At 43.1% G+C, this 16,225-nt stretch overlaps 1 protein-coding gene across 1 annotated transcript in view; it reads left to right on the top strand.

Moving 5' to 3' along the window:
- The window catches only part of ALDH7A1 (aldehyde dehydrogenase 7 family member A1), a 311,199-nt gene that overhangs the window by 230,073 nt on the left and 64,901 nt on the right, over window positions 1-16,225 (top strand). The window lies entirely within an intron of this gene.

Raw genomic sequence — 16,225 nt, 5'->3', positions numbered from 1 at the left:
TACTCCCCTTCTAGATTCCTGATTAGAAACCCCATTGTTACTAATACTGCCCCTTGCATATTGTAAAATGTTATATGCTTTACCTCCAAACTTTGAATGTCAAATATCAACCTATGAAGACTTTATTTAATGCTAGATGTGTTAAAAATGTGTGTGGATCTGACTGTGACCAGTTACTCCTACCAAGAATCAAACAAAATCCCCCCAGCCCACATTTCCACAACTAATCAGTTGGGGTTTTGACTCCCAGTGTATGGGGCTCGAGCTAAAGCTCGAAAGACTAGTATGCTGTGAAGAATATCCACTCACAGATGTGACCTGTTGGCCATGTGCAATTTACGTGGACTCCCATTTCATTAAATCTACTGGTTCTCTCAGCCCTAGTAGTCCCCATATCTCTTGCACAATGCTGCAGCTGATCTTTAGGCAAATCATCTAATATGTAAAACATGGATAAAGCACTGTAAGTAATTCAACTTTTGTTAATCCATTGATATTTTCATACTATATCACATACACAAATTAGATGTTGATTGTATATTTGTTAGAAGGTAGCAAAAAATTATTTTAATCTACATTTTGTTTAATTTTATTTTTCTAACAATCTGTTAGTTAATTGTACTGCACGTCAAACAGATGCACATACCTAGACCTTTAATTTTATCTTTCAGTTGCATAGTTAATGATGGAGGTGTAAGGGTCACAGTGTCTACTTTCCAGCTGTTTGAAGATTAGTAAAATACATTTTTTGCAGCATAAATCCTTTTCTGTATGGACATGCATCTATTCCGCCATCTAGTGGTTGGTCCAGAGATATAGCTCCACCACAAGTCTATGCCTTGTATGATGTCAGTCGGCACACTGGAAGTTCCTGTACGTTGCAGCCATCTTCAAATTTTTTTTTTCCACCTTTGGGTCCAGAAGCACACCGGAGGAGCTCCGAAGAATCTTCTAGGATCTGCAGAGAAGAGAAAGAAAAAAGTACAGAAAATCTTAAGAGGAGCATCGAAGCCCAGGAGGAGAGCTCCCTCGTGGAGGTGACCCCATTGCTGGAGGACAATTGGCCGGATAATGCAGAGGGGAGAGACCAATAAGGGAGGACACCCCATATAAATTCTGTCCAAACTGCAACCACAAGTTCGTGCAGAGGGATCCACACGAGGTCTGCAACCTGTGTTCTTCTAACAGATCACAACGCCAAAGACTGCAAGACCTGTGCTGAATTTCTATAGAAGATTCTCCAACACCCAGGAACCACAAAAATCCCTGAAGAACCTGTCTCTCCAGCGGGAATGAGGAAAACACAGAAGAAGCCAAGCCTGTGCAGACAGGAGAGTTGAATGCCGAAGGGAGCGTTGTCAACGTTGAAAGAGCAGGAGCCACATGGGAAGTAGTGAGGGATGCCGAAAAGAGGAAGATACCAAAAGCCCCAAAAATGCCGAAGGCCACCTTGGTGTCTACTTAGAAACATTTGACGACCGACGGTCTGCACAGACACAAAGAGACAGTGATGACGGCAAGCCTTCAAAACAGGCCTCAACGCCAACTGGCGCAAAGGAGGTGCCGAAGGAAATGGCCAAGGAGGCTGTTGTAACCTAGTTCTGGTTTCCCCCCCCGGGACCCAATGACAAGTGGTGTGTGCCAGCTCTCCTGCGCGAGAGCATCCATTGTCCCCTACCCTCCCCATTGGTTCCCCAACATTCCACCCCGTCCTGGTTCCGTTCCCTTGCCACTAACTGCCATTACGATTCTGACTAACTGACCTACGCACCGCCTTAAGGTGTGGGGCTGATTTAATAAACTTCAACTTCTACTTCACCTTGATTCTGACTTTCATTTCAACAGTGGCGACGAGGACCTCAGCCCCTCACCGCGGACCCACTGCCTTCCAGTTTGAATGCGGAAGCAACCTTTTCCAAAGGCACAGTGCTGCAGCCAGGTCAGAGAAGAACGAGTAAGTCGAATATGAAATGACCATGGACGCATAGCAGATTTATTCGACCAGTGAATACCTTTTGAAACTTGGGCTTCTGGTGAAAAGTCTCGAGATAAGGATGACTGGACTCTGCGCAAGTTCATGTGGTGAGCCGTGAAGCACAGTGAGGAAACTTAGCAACCTCCGCGAATCTCGGCAAGTTTAATTAATGAGTGAAAGTGATAAGTGATCCTTGAATTAATTGGACTGGTGAATCTAATTAAACATTGAACATTTTTGTGAAGATGAGATATTAAAGGAAGAACGCATGACCCGATCACCCGATCACCGGAATCTGAGCAAGTCTATGAGGTGAGCCTGGGTAGCCGGGTGGTGGTGAAGTGAGCGGTGCAGGGAACTATTCTAAAACAATCTCTGTAACCGCGTTCAATGATGTCTAAGCTGTGCGTTAGCGTGTGAAGTGAGACCCTCCTCATCTACAGCGCAAACCCACGGACATAACGTCAACGCGCTGTGGAAAAACTATGTCGAAGATTGTACAGCGCATGAAAAATAAGCCGAGTCTTAGGTGAAAGTGTTGTGCATTTAGAGCGAAGTAAACCCTGGTATAGTGTGATCTAATGGAATGATTAGCTTACCTTGAAGCGGCATATTCGGAAATCTGAGGGAGGAAACGGCTGGCAGGCGGCGCTCGGCGATCGTAGAGTTTTCCTCAGCTCTTTGGCGCGAAGGGAGAACGACGCACTTCACGCAGCAGCGCCACCTTGCTGTCAAAGGCCGCAACTGCATCTGCACACTAGTGAAAGTGTTGTGCATTTAGAGCGAAGTAAACTCTGGAATAGTGTGACCCAATAGAATGATTAGCTTACCTTGAAGCAGCATATTCGGAAATCTGAGGGAGGAAACGGCTGGCAGGCGGCGCTCGGCGATCGTTGAGTTTTCATCAGCACTTTGGCGCTAAGGGGAGAACGACGCGCTTCACGCAGCAGCGCCACCTTGCTGTCGAAGGCCGCAACTGCATCCACACACCATAATTGCAAAGAATAATGAAATTGAGTGGTACAGCAAATAAGTAATTAAGAATAGTACCAGAGTCACTTCAAGATAAAAGTGTTTAAAAACAAAATTATATAGTTCTTCTACACCAAATGGGCAGATATATGGAAACGTTAAGGAAAAGGTATACCAGTTAAGTGAGAAAGTCTGAACGCCCACTTATAAGTAAAAATCGGAAGATTAACTAAATGAGCTATATGAGAAGAATCTGAACTGAACTTCAATGTGTAAGCGCATCATCCACAGCAATATAGGAAGAGACAACGGGTTGGTTAACACATAAAGAGAAATTACATAAGTTGAATTTGTTTGCAGCAGTAACATGGATAAAAATGTATTGTGCATCTTACCCCCACCAGAAAAAGAAGTCAAGAAGGGAGCGAACAGAAATGCTTTTGTGGTGGTGATGAATGACTTAAATGAACATGACAAACAAAATCTGTTCGTCAACGCTCAAAGAGACAAAATTCACAGGGAAAATGGTGATTGCAAAAATGAACTGAACATAAGCGAAACCATACCTGAGAGTACCATGGACATAAGTGGAGTTGAAATTGACGTTATCACTGATTCAGGTTCAAATTGTTCAGTGGTAAGCAAAGGTATATGGAAGAGTAAATTGGGTGTGACATTAGGGAATGAATTAGAAGAAGCTGACACGTTCTCGAAGACATACACAGGAGAAAACATTAACTTAAAGGGTTGTAGAGAAGCAAAGTTAAGCCATATGAAGAGAAGCACATGGAGTGTGGTCTATATTTCAGAAGAAGGACCCTCAGTACTGGGGTGGGATGTACAGATGAAATGCAAAATAATGAAAGATCCCAACCGTTCTGAACCTTTGAAAAGGCCGGCACTAAACAACATCAGACTCATTACAAACTCCAAGAGGTGGTGTGAGAGCAAAGAATGGAAAAATGAAACAGCCATTTACAGATTCGAAGAAGAACAAAATGCACTCATGAGTTATGATGATGAGGACAATATTAGCAAAGAACTCAAGAAAAAGATCAGTGAAGAAGTTCTGGTAGATAAAAGAGAACCGGCCTATAAAGAAACATGTATGGTATCTCAGTCCACAGTGCTTGGGGAGGACTGGTGCAATTCTACCTGCTACAAAGATGGGGAAGTGTGGCGCTCTACTGCACTGAATGTGTCAAAACCTATCACAAGAAAGAACGATGCCGATTACTGTGGCCAGGAAGAAGATGATGGACAGTGTCTGGTAGAGTCTAGGTGTAACATGCAAGGAGAGCACTACGACCCGTTATACAATGAAGAGTCAGGTAATGAAAGTAAAGAGGCACACAAACACGTACTATGTCCTCACCCCAGAGTCCAGTTAAGGAAAAACAAGAGGCTTGTGGAAGGCTGGAAAGAATGTGACACAGGGGACCCAATCACATTCTCAAATGGAACTTACTTGATGAAATTGGAAGGAGGACAGGTCTTTGTGGAAACATGCATTGCAGGAGCGAAAGTTGTTGGAAAGGAAAGTGCAAGTGACGCTGGTACAGAGTACGACAAGAGAATCAATGCCAGACCCATCCCCGAGGGTGACAACGTGAGGGATACCTGTTGTACGAGTAAGCGTAGGCGTAAACGAAGTGCAATCTGGTCCTGGAAAAATCCCAAGAAAAAGGATCCTAAAGCCATGGTCACTCGCCTCGATGGAACAGTCAGTACAAGTGATTGCAGACAGGAGCACAATACCACAATGGATTGCCAAGGCGGAGTGAATGATAAGGAATCAGTGAAAGGGAACAGGAAGGCACTCAAACCGGTACTGTACCCACACCATGTGGTAAACGTAGGAATTGACTTGATGCATACTGGATTTGCGGGCCAGCATAAGATATGTGGACCAAAAGACCCAGCGAGCCACATCCATGTTGGGGACTGAACTGAACTGTGTGTGAGCTGACACGAAACATGGGCAAGTTAAACGATGTAGAGTCAGACTATGAGGAATGGGACACACTCAAACACCTACAATGTTCCCACCTTTAAGGCTTCATGCAATAATATGTGTGTTGATGATAATAGAAACAAGTTGGACTGGTTGGACATGCATCCTGTTTACCTAACAGAGCTGTACGGTGACTCCCACTCTGTCTCTGAAGCCTAGTCTGGTGGCCACTGCTTCAGCGGTAGGTTTGGCAGAACCTACTAGTATCCCATTCTAACACAGAGAGTGTTCCTCATGCCCTTGAAGCCCAGGGAACACATGGGACTACCGTCCACAATCCCTAATTTGTTACCAAGGCCTTGTTGTTACAAATGCTAACTAGTTCCTTATCACCAAACATTTCTCATTGCAGTGTGTTCCTATTGCCTTTGTTTCCAAGGGAACACCAGGGAGCACCACCCACCACCCCTAATGTTATTGAGACCATGTGTGTGGCTAATGTTACTGGTTCCTTCTTTTCCAAAGTTCCCTTTACCACACGTTGAGCTTACCTGTTATAACCCTCAAGAGAGGAAGATGTGTTGTAACCTAGTTCTGGTTTCCCCCCCCCGGGACCCAATGACAAGTGGTGTGTGCCAGCTCTCCTGCGCGAGAGCATCCATTGTCCCCTACCCTCCCCATTGGTTCCCCAACATTCCACCCCGTCCTGGTTCCGTTCCCTTGCCACTAACTGCCATTACGATTCTGACTAACTGACCTACGCACCGCCTTAAGGTGTGGGGCTGATTTAATAAACTTCAACTTCTACTTCACCTTGATTCTGACTTTCATTTCAACAGAGGCAAAGGACAGTGAGAAGATTGCCTCGAAGAGGAAGCCCTCCTCGACAACAAACAACGAATGCTCGCTCGATATTAAAAGGAAAAGACGCCGACTCAAGGCTGAAATGACAGTGTGAAGTGAAGGTAGTTAACAAGATGTAGAAGTTGAATATATCATTTATTCAAAGTAATAGTAAATAACAGGTGAGAGCCAGGGAAGCGATGTCCTTCTCTCAGCAGCTCTGTACAATCAATGTTCCACATGGAACTATAAAACCATTACACTCTATGTTCTAACCTCGTGGACTTAAAGGAACAACAACATAACACATCCCCCCCCCCATACAATAAAAGGAAATTGAACATAAGAAAAAAAGAGTAGTAAAGGAAATAAAAAAAAACAAAAAGAAATCAACAATACTACACAGCGTAGTCTTTAAGCCATTTGGGCACAGCTCTTGTTCTTTTATCAAGTAACACACTGGTCTTATTCTGGGTAACACTTGTGTCCAAGCTTGTAGAAGTAGAGGCATTGATGTTTGCTTGGACCTCATGACTGCAACCTTCGCCCACTCCCCCCTCAATATGCAAAGGAAGGCTGGATTGCTTAGGTTCAAAAGAAACAGACGCAAAATCATTACCAAGTTGAGACTGAACAGGACTATTCTCGAAATGATCTTCTACCCAATCAAAATTGTTGACATTGGAGTCTGGAAGCACCTCTACACAATTCTGATCAGGGTTAAGGGCAATATTCTTAAGATTCCATACCCTTCCATCCTCCAATCTCACAGAATTTCTTAAAACTTCAGCAACCTTACATGGTGGTTCAAAACGACTCACACCCTTAGGTACCTTAAAAGGTTTCTTAACCCTTACCCAATCTCCAACCTTGACAGAAACATCTTTGGTGTTGTGATGAGTCATAAAACTCTCTGCTCTTCTCGTGACTGGACAGTAACCTATCTTTGACATCTACTGGAGACCAACATGCTGTTTTTCCATCAAAAAGCCATCCAGGATTAAATTTACATCTAGCTGTTCTGCCTCTCATCATGGTGAACGGGGACATGCCAGTGCTGTTCTGCACAGTAACCCTATATGACCAAACCGCTTTTTGTACTTGTACTTTCCAATCGAGTCTACTATGCACAGAGGCCTGAATGATACCTTTGATCACTCTGTTGAACCTTTCAACAGTGCTGTTCCCACTAGGGTTATACAATGCAGTAGTCTTGTGTTTGACGCCACACCTGTCGAAATACTCCTTAGCCTGCTTGGACGTAAATTGGACACCATTATCAGACAGCACACAAGCCGGCAAACCTTCCACCATGAATGTTTTATCCAAAAATCTAAGTACTGTCTGTGTGTCAACCCTTTCTACAATTTTGACAATAGGCCATTTGGAAAAAAGGTCAATTGCCACCAAACCATATTCTTTAGAGTCCCCAACAGGTCCAAAAATATCAATGGCGATGGTGTCCCGAGGAAAGTTAGGAATTAAACCATCACTCATCTTAGGCTTAAATGTCCTAAGAGTCTTGTCAGCGGACATGCAAACCACACACTTCTTGACAAACTCCTCGACTTCACTGTCAACTCCTGGCCACCAAAACATCCCTTTGACAATTGATTTGGTTCTCATAATTCCAAAATGCCCCTCATGACAAAGTTGCAGAATTTTCTTTCTCAATGACACAGGTGGAACGATTCTATCACCTCTAAAAAGCATATCATTTTCAGAGGACAACTCCATGCGGATTTGCCAAAAAGCATCCAATCCAGGAACACTCTTCTTCTTGGGCCAGCCCTTGCAAATATATTCTAAAACATTTTTCAAAACAGAGTCTTTCTCCTGTTCAGTCAACCATTCCGTTTTACTTATGGCAGGCTCACCACAATCATGCACTAAAGCCACACAGTATTCGCTCCAGGGATCATCTTCACATTCCTCAAGAGGAGGTGGAAGTCTCGACAAACAATCAGCAATACGGTTATCCCTCCCAGGTAGGTAAACCATTTTATAGATATATTCTTTCATCCGCATAGGTAATCTAGCTAATCTCGCAGATGCACCTGAAATGCCTTCACATGATAATATGCGGATCAACGGTTTATGGTCAGTACGAATGGTCACAGGTTTGCCCCAAACAAATGCTCGGAAATGTTCCAACGCCCATGCACACGCAAGGGCTTCTCTTTCGATGATAGGGTACCTACTTTCAGCAGGGGAAAGGGCCCTAGAAGCAAACAGAATTACCTTTTCTTTACCTTCCCCATCATGTTGTGACAATACAGCACCCAAACCCTTGTCACTTGCGTCAGTTGTTAACAAACAGTCGATATTGGGGTCAAAACTGGCAAGAGCATTTACATTTTGCTGTTCATTCTTGATTAAATTAAATTCTTCTTCACATAACTCACTCCATATGAACTTAGTGTTCTTCTTCAATAGTGCACGCATATTGTAAACCTTTGCAGCCAAATTTTTTATAAACTTGGCACAATACTCGGCCATGCCAAGGAACGCTCTCACCTCATCTTTTGAAACAGGTGCAGAGAATTTAACTATATTCTCAACTAACGTTGGTTTGGGTTCAACACCTTCTTCACTTATGATATGTCCCAAATATGAAACACTTCTTTGACTGAATTTGCATTTGGATAACTCTACAGTCAGACCAGCTGACTGCAAGGTTTCCAAAACTTGCTTTAACTTAGAGTCATGGCTCTCTTTGTCTTTAGCCGCGACAAGGATATCATCTTGAAAAAATGAGATATTCTCCATATCTCCAAAAAGTCTGTGCATCAACCGCTGAAAAACAGCAGCGGCTGAGGCCAACCCAAAAGGCATACGCCTGAACTGGTAACAACCAAACAGTGTTATGAACGCCGTAAGGTTCTTAGAGTCGGGATCTAACATCACCTGGTGGTAAGTGGCAGAGAGATCAACAGTGGAGAACCATGTAGCACCTTTAAGGGAAGATACCATTTCATTGATTCTGGGAAGGGGACATTTTTCAACCACGATGTTATTGTTCAAGTGGCGCAAATCAATGCATAGACGGATTTTTCCGTTGGGTTTCCGGGCAACCACAATCGGAGAAATCCATTCTGATGTTTCAACTTCCTCTATAATGCCTTTGGCAAGCAGTCCCTGAATTTCCTTTTTAACTTCCTCTCTTATAAGTATAGGTATTGGTCTCACTTTGTGAACTTTGGGTTGTGCGTCAGCTTTTAAAATTATCTTATGTTCAAACCCCTTCAGAACACTTAACTCCTTGCTAAACACTTTGGGAAAATTTTCAGACAGTGTTTCTTCCATTCTACTACAGTCGTCTAAAATCAATACTTTATCCTTAGAATTAGGATCTAAGATGATGTGTAATTTCTTCTGATCGAACCACCCTAACACAGATGGTCCTACCTTTGCCACATACAACTTCGCTCTCGTGGACCTGCCTTTAAACAAAAAGGTAAGCCATCTAAAACCAATCATTCCAATTCTATTACCTGTAAAACTGATTGGGCAAACATCTGATGGATACAATTGCTCACCAATCTTATTTACAAACTTCTTCCGCCAAACTTCCTCATTTATAATCGTGTATGGGGAACCAGAGTCCGCATACACACTTATGACTACCCCACCAAGGGATATCTCACAAATTGGTTTTCCTTTTAGCGAATCCTCGGAAATGTTGATAACATAGTTTCCACAAACACTTTTTATGCAACATTCATCCTCAGTTTCTATTTCATCCACACTCTCAAACTCATCTTCATACACATACTTCACATTACTGCGTCTGCGACACATCTTGCTAAAGTGACCTAAAAGTCCACAAATACCACACTTTTTCTTTAACGCTGGACATAGTCTACTAAATGCTAGATGTTCTTTACTATCACATCTATAGCATCTCCTATCTTCCATGTTCTTGTTCTGAACCCTTGCAGGCTGACCAGTCCATCTCCCTTGTTGCTGCTGCTGACGAAAATTTCTATTGGAAGCCTGAATCTTACAAACAGTTCCCGAAGCCTTAGACAAATCTTTCTCAGTCTCCTTCACCACCGTGGCACACCTCCCTGACATTTCAGATTTTCTCATGATGGCTACAACATCATCAAGAGGTGCATCACCATTAACCCAAAGACGATCTTGTAGGGCAGAGTTGTTGTTGTGCATTACCAACTGATCACGTATGAGATCATCATGCAAATTGTCAAATTTACAATCAATGGCTAGTTTTTTGAGGTCATCCATCCATTCATCCACAGTTTCCTCTTTAGTTTGTTTTCTTTGGAAGAATTTGTGTCTTATGACCCCAATGCACACCTTGGGTGCAAAGTATTTATCCATATTTTTTATCGCGTTTTCAAACTCATCTAGACTGGAGTCATCAGACTTACTCATTCTTGAAAATGTCTTTAATCCTATGGGACCTAAAGAATGAAATAAAAGTCTTTTTTTGCTCGGGTTTCATTTTCTTGGTTTCATCAACGGCTTCCAAATAATTAACGAAATATTCTTTCCATTCTATCCACTTTATCCTGGGTTGGGTACCTTTTTAACCCAAAATGGTTCAGGAGGACTAATTGAAAATTTTTGTTGTGCCATGTCTCTGTCCTTAACCACAGTACTTACACTGGAATCACCTTCTTCCATGCACAGTGAAGTGCAAGTTAAATTAACAAAAGCAACCTTCTCCCGACCTTCTCACCTGTTATAATGTTCCACACAAAAAAAAAAATTATTAAATACATTTTTTTTTTTTTTTTAAATTTAAATATCCGTTTCACCTTACTGTGCTGTCCGGAATGTATCTTCTGTGAAATGTAAATATTGTCTCTTTTGCGTTGCACCACACGACCTTTGACGCTTATTTCAGAATGTGCCAGATTTTCTCATTACTTTCCGAGAAGTACTCGATGTAAACAATGGCTGCAAAATGGCCGCCACGTTGGGGTCACGCTGCGTGACCTGCGTCCGACGTCAGATCCTGAGGGTATTGATGCAGTCGCGTTATGAGTGACGCGCGCAGTCCCCCTCGCGGTCGGCGCACGCAGGGGAATGGCAGGCACAGTTGAACGATGCAGGTAGACGCTGATAAGTAACGGTTGCTTTTAAGCGGCGCTGTGTTTACAATACACACAGTTTGTAATTTATTTAACGCGTAGTCAGCGAGTGGTGGCAACGTCAAGGTAAATGTAAAAAAAAAATAACTCACAGAAGTCTCTCGTTCCGGTCCGCTTTCTTTTCTTTTTTTAAAATGAAATTTCCTTCGAAATACTTCCAATAAAATAGTCTGTAAAGATGACCAAACGCCAGTTTCCCTCGTCGCCAATTTGAAGTGAAGGTAGTTAACAAGATGTAGAAGTTGAATATAGCATTTATTCAAAGTAATAGTAAATAACAGGTGAGAGCCAGGGAAGCGATGTCCTTCTCTCAGCAGCTCTGTACAATCAATGTTCCACATGGAACTATAAAACCATTACACTCTATGTTCTAACCTCGTGGACTTAAAGGAACAACAACATAACACAGTGCTCCTGAAGCGGAAGAAGAGTTGCCAGACATTGAGGCGTTTTCAACACATGAAACCATACAAGGAAGAGCGTGAGGACGTCTTTGATCACGAGGAGAAAGAGTCCATTGTGACAGAGAAGCAAGGCCGGTTCGACAACGAGTGGCAGGGTCTCAATGCCGAATACCCCAAGGAATGAGTCGACAGCTTCTCTTCGAGACCCTCGCCCGGACTACCTGTCCATGTACAATGGACCAATCAAGAGGGCGGCAGACTCACATGGGCTCCAGCTAGAAGAAGAGAGGGAGTTCTCAAGCTTCCGCCTCGAAACCTTGATGCCATCTCAGAGGGCGAACCTATTCCTGACCATGTTTCCCAGCAGGACAGAAGCCTTCAAGGAACCTACCACAGCCAGGGTGATTATTCCTCGAGTGGGTAAAAAGCGCAATCTTTCCATTCTAGAACCTTAGTACACAAAGGGGAACGTACCAGCTCTATCATAGTGGCCACAGCCAGAAAAAGGAACAATGCCCCTACATTATCCAGACCACCTCCAGAGAAGGAAAGCAAGAGGATGGACCTGGTGACGGACCTGGTGGGTAGGAAGATGGAAAGGGAGGCGGTGACGCAATGAAGAATTGCAAAGTCCAGCGTTTACCTGACCAAGCCACCAGCAATAGGAAGAAATGGAGGGACTGAAGCATCACCTCCCAGAGGAGTTCCAAAATAGATTGAAAATAGTCATCCAGGAGGGCAAGAACATCGCCAACTTCTGCCTCAAATCTGCACTGGATGCAGTGGACACCGCCATATGATGTGCACGGGCACCTCATAAAGAGGGACGCATGGCTCAGGATCTCGGTCTTCTAGGCGGAGCTGCACTCTTCCTTCATTTAAAAAAAATAAATCTTTATTCAATATTTGTTCAAAGCAACATACAGCTGTAAATACAATATAAAGTGCACTCTTCCTTCATAAACATACCGTTTACAGGGGAGGCTCTCTTTTGGGACTGCTGTTGACAAAGCACTCCAACAAATCAAGAAGGACAACAAAACTGCTAAGGCCATGGGGCATTACAGTTCGGAGCAAATTTCTCAACAACCCAGCAACACCAGCAGCAGGACATCAATCAACGGGTCCCACCCAAACCTGCTCAGCGTCAGCTCAAAATTCAATGAGTCTGTGCTTTTGCTGAAAGCCCAGAGTCCAGGGGCAATGCATGAGGGGAGGAGCTAGCAAGTGACTCATATGACCAACAACCTGCCACATAACACCAGTGGAGGGAAGAATTGGAGGATTCCTCAATAAATGGAAGTCAGTCACTCCAGACAATTGGATCTTAATCATCACAAGGCACGGCTAATGCATATAACTCACCAGACCACCGCATTATGTCCCCCCACAGACAAGAATATTACGGGAACAGAAACTCACACAGTTGTGAGATGAGGTCAAGGAACTCCTCAAAAAGCGAGCCATAGAGAAAGTCTCTCAGAGGGAAACAGGTGGTGGCATTTACTCAGCATACTTCTTAGCACCAAAACAAAACTTAACAATGAGACCAGTCCTAGACCTCGTGTATAAAAACAAGTTCATAGAAACGCAACACTTCAGATTGACAACGTTACAAGAAGTGTTCCCGTTCCTAAGAAGGGGAGACAGTATGTCCACATTAAACCTAAAAGATGACTACTTTCACATACCAATGAACCAGCAACACAAGAAATACATCAGATTCCTTGTGGACTGAGCACATTACCAATTCAGAGTGCTACCCTTTGCGATAAAATCCCCACCTAGGGTGTTCACAAAATGCGTGGAAGCACGCCTAAAGACCGGATATACGTGTATACCCATATCAGGATGACTGGTTGGGAAAGGCAAACTCAAAACAAAAATGCCACAGGAACATGCAAATGGTTATAAGCTCGCTTCAGAATCTCGGTTTTGCCATAAACCACAACGTCATCTCCACTCCCGGAGAGGGTGAAGGTGCTTCTGGGGGAAACATTAGACTCTAAGACGAGAAAAGAACTGATAGGTAGTAGTGATATCTATGAGGGAGAGAACCCCCCATCAATAAGGACAACGTGTCTATAACTGACAATGAGAGTGAATAATTTTGTTGCTATAGTTACAGCGAGGTGCTAAAGTAGCTTTGAACACCTGCTACCTAGAGGTGCTATCAGCACGTTATGAGAACATGCATGTCAATACACAAGAAAAGAAGCTGTTACAGCAGACCCATTACTATATATACACCAATCCGAAAACAATGTTGGACAAGTACTAAACACAGTCTAGAATCCAATCTATTCCTAAGCACATGTGGATAATCCAATCAGACAAATTATATGTAGAGCATTAAAGTAGTCCAAAAACTTCTTCAGTTGATAATTCCTTGTCTTTCTATTAATTTCTTAAAGATTCCCAGCACACGATTTAGCCTACACGTTTCGTCTGTACTCCGACTTTTTCAAGGCAGTATGGTGGTAATGAAGCAGTATATTGCAATGTGGAAATGTCCAAGTTGTACATTCGGTTGCGTTTTCCGAAGCCCAAATTGTTCATATGAAGTACCGATGGTCCAAAAGGAACAGCTGTAGTATGACACACGAAGCAATAGTGAGTTCAGAATTCCAAATAATAAGCTGTGCGCTGCTTTAAATTTTCATGGTCACAACTTGACCCTTTTTCTTAGTTTGTAATTTGGTGGAACTAGCTGACTACTGGGACCACGACAGCCAGTCGGCTCATCCAATCCACACACGGCTCCACATTTGGGTGGCTCTGCACCAACTACGTGGCCTCTAACTCAAGATATTGTTGGAAACACTACACACGGTATGCACTGTTATGCTCACCATGGAGGTGGTGTTTCCGCCTGCTTTCAACTGATATTGCATTCTTATTCTGGCACCTCGTGCATGCTCGCTGCTGCCTTGCATTTGACCTTGCTGGTGATCCCAAGTGGCTGTCCTAGATTAGCCTGCCAAGGTCAAAATCCCCTGGGAGGAAAGGGGGGTGACAGAGTAATCTCTGAGGCAGAGGTCGCCAACATTTCTTAAGCAACATTTGTGGGTCATTCGAAATGGTGACCAACGTTTGAACCACAAAGAAACTTGTGAACACAGATGTGTTGGTAAAATGAATTAAACGTGCACTAGTACGCTAATGAACAGAATGTATCACATTAGCACCTATAAATGTGCAGTAATTCGTTTAGTGTATAGACAGATTGCGCATTTGGGGGTTTCGTAGCAGACAACACGCAAGGAAAGTAACATTTTAAAATCTTGTTAATGTTATTGCCTCTTTAAATCTCTGTATTAGCACATTTTTCTATTTTCATAATGACCTAGGCATTACACTTTGCAAGTTTCCAAAATAGATCTTTTCAATAAATTTCTATGCAAAGTTCCACAATTTCCTCAATGTGCAGACTTTGCAAATTACATAATATCCCTAACGGGGGAAGTCCACAGGCAGGTGCAACTATTCCATGATCCAGAATTAGATTTTTAATTTTTTTACGCACCCGGTACCGAAGCAGTAAGGGGTGCAGAACTGTAAGATGCTTAACATTGATTTAGAATTGATGGACAAAATGCTGAGCTCAGAAGCTCCACAGCTTATCTAGATCAAACCGGCAGGGTGAACCTCACTTTTACAGGCTAAATTTTAGTATGTTATTATTTGCCATCATCTTTCTCAGGCCCCGACAAAAAGCCACTGCACACAGTAGCAGGACCTGTTTTGTGACAATCGAGGTGGACCATTTTATAGATGCAATTGTGGTTCTAGCTCCGTTCTTAGCAGAAGCCATTATTACACGGGCCAAAAGAAAAATAGGCAGTGGGTATTAGAATTTTCCATTTATCCAGCTACAGCTTCATGTTTTCTCTCATAGCCGGCTGCATACATTACAAGTTTGCATAATGCTGAAGCAATCACTTGATATTTTTTCTTAATTCTTAAATTAATTTTGTAAGCGTTGACAATGCCAACAGTATACATTCTCTTTGGGGGCCGCGTTTTTGAGGTGGTGATGGTGTCTTATTTGGACCATGGATCCCACTTCTTGATCTGCTAGCAGAGGAGAAGGTTTAGCAGGAGAGGGGCTTCTCTTCTAAGATTGAACTCACCAATAAAATTCTTCAGAACCGAGGAACAAATGTTGGGAAAATAGCGCCATTGAAGAAACTTCTTCTCACGCTCCCTTTCAGAGATAAATGATTGTCCAGTGCAACCGCGGCAAAAAAAGGTGCAGTTGATAACGAGAGCAACATTTCGGGGTCTTGTGAGCAATATGTTGCTCACAAGCTATACATGGTGTACCCCTGCTCTTTGAGCTCTTTTTTTACAACCAGGATCTTCTAACCTCATTCCATTGCTCTCATAAGAGGTCTGATATCCCCATTGTAAAAGGTTTGATTGGGCACGTGCATTGAGTTTAAGCAGCAGAGGTAGCGTTACCCAATCTTCTGAACTTCCCTGCCACATTCCATCCACCTTAGATGCCTGCCCAGTTTTTAAGGCATGCCCCATACTTCTTTACAGTCATCCATGTTTTACAGGCGCAAATTAATGATCAAACTGAAGAGCAGAGGCCAAACCATGTGCTTTGACAGTCCAGGAAAGGCCATTTATTAAACAGGCAGGCACTGGTTCAAAGCCTGGGGCCATTCCACTGTAGTCCATCTTTCTTGAGAGTGAGCTATGTACCTCTGCTGCCTTTGTACGTTTAGGATATCAGATTTTGAAAGAGTGCATGACTGTCGAAGACCAATAATTTGTTTATCTAGAGCTTCTTTGTGCATTCCTCACCGTTTTGCAAAAGGAACTGATCTTACATGCACCTTAGCCAAAGATCTGTACTATTTGATTTCCAATATCCATATTGCAACCTTATAACCTGTAGACCTGTCTCTTGTGCTCAGTCGATGCCAGTGGATACGTTCTTGATACC

This window comes from Lissotriton vulgaris, chromosome 3_1 (genome assembly GCF_964263255.1).
Source record: "Lissotriton vulgaris chromosome 3_1, aLisVul1.2, whole genome shotgun sequence".
NCBI lineage: Eukaryota > Metazoa > Chordata > Amphibia > Caudata > Salamandridae > Lissotriton > Lissotriton vulgaris.
This window is presented reverse-complemented; position numbering and strand designations above follow the sequence as displayed.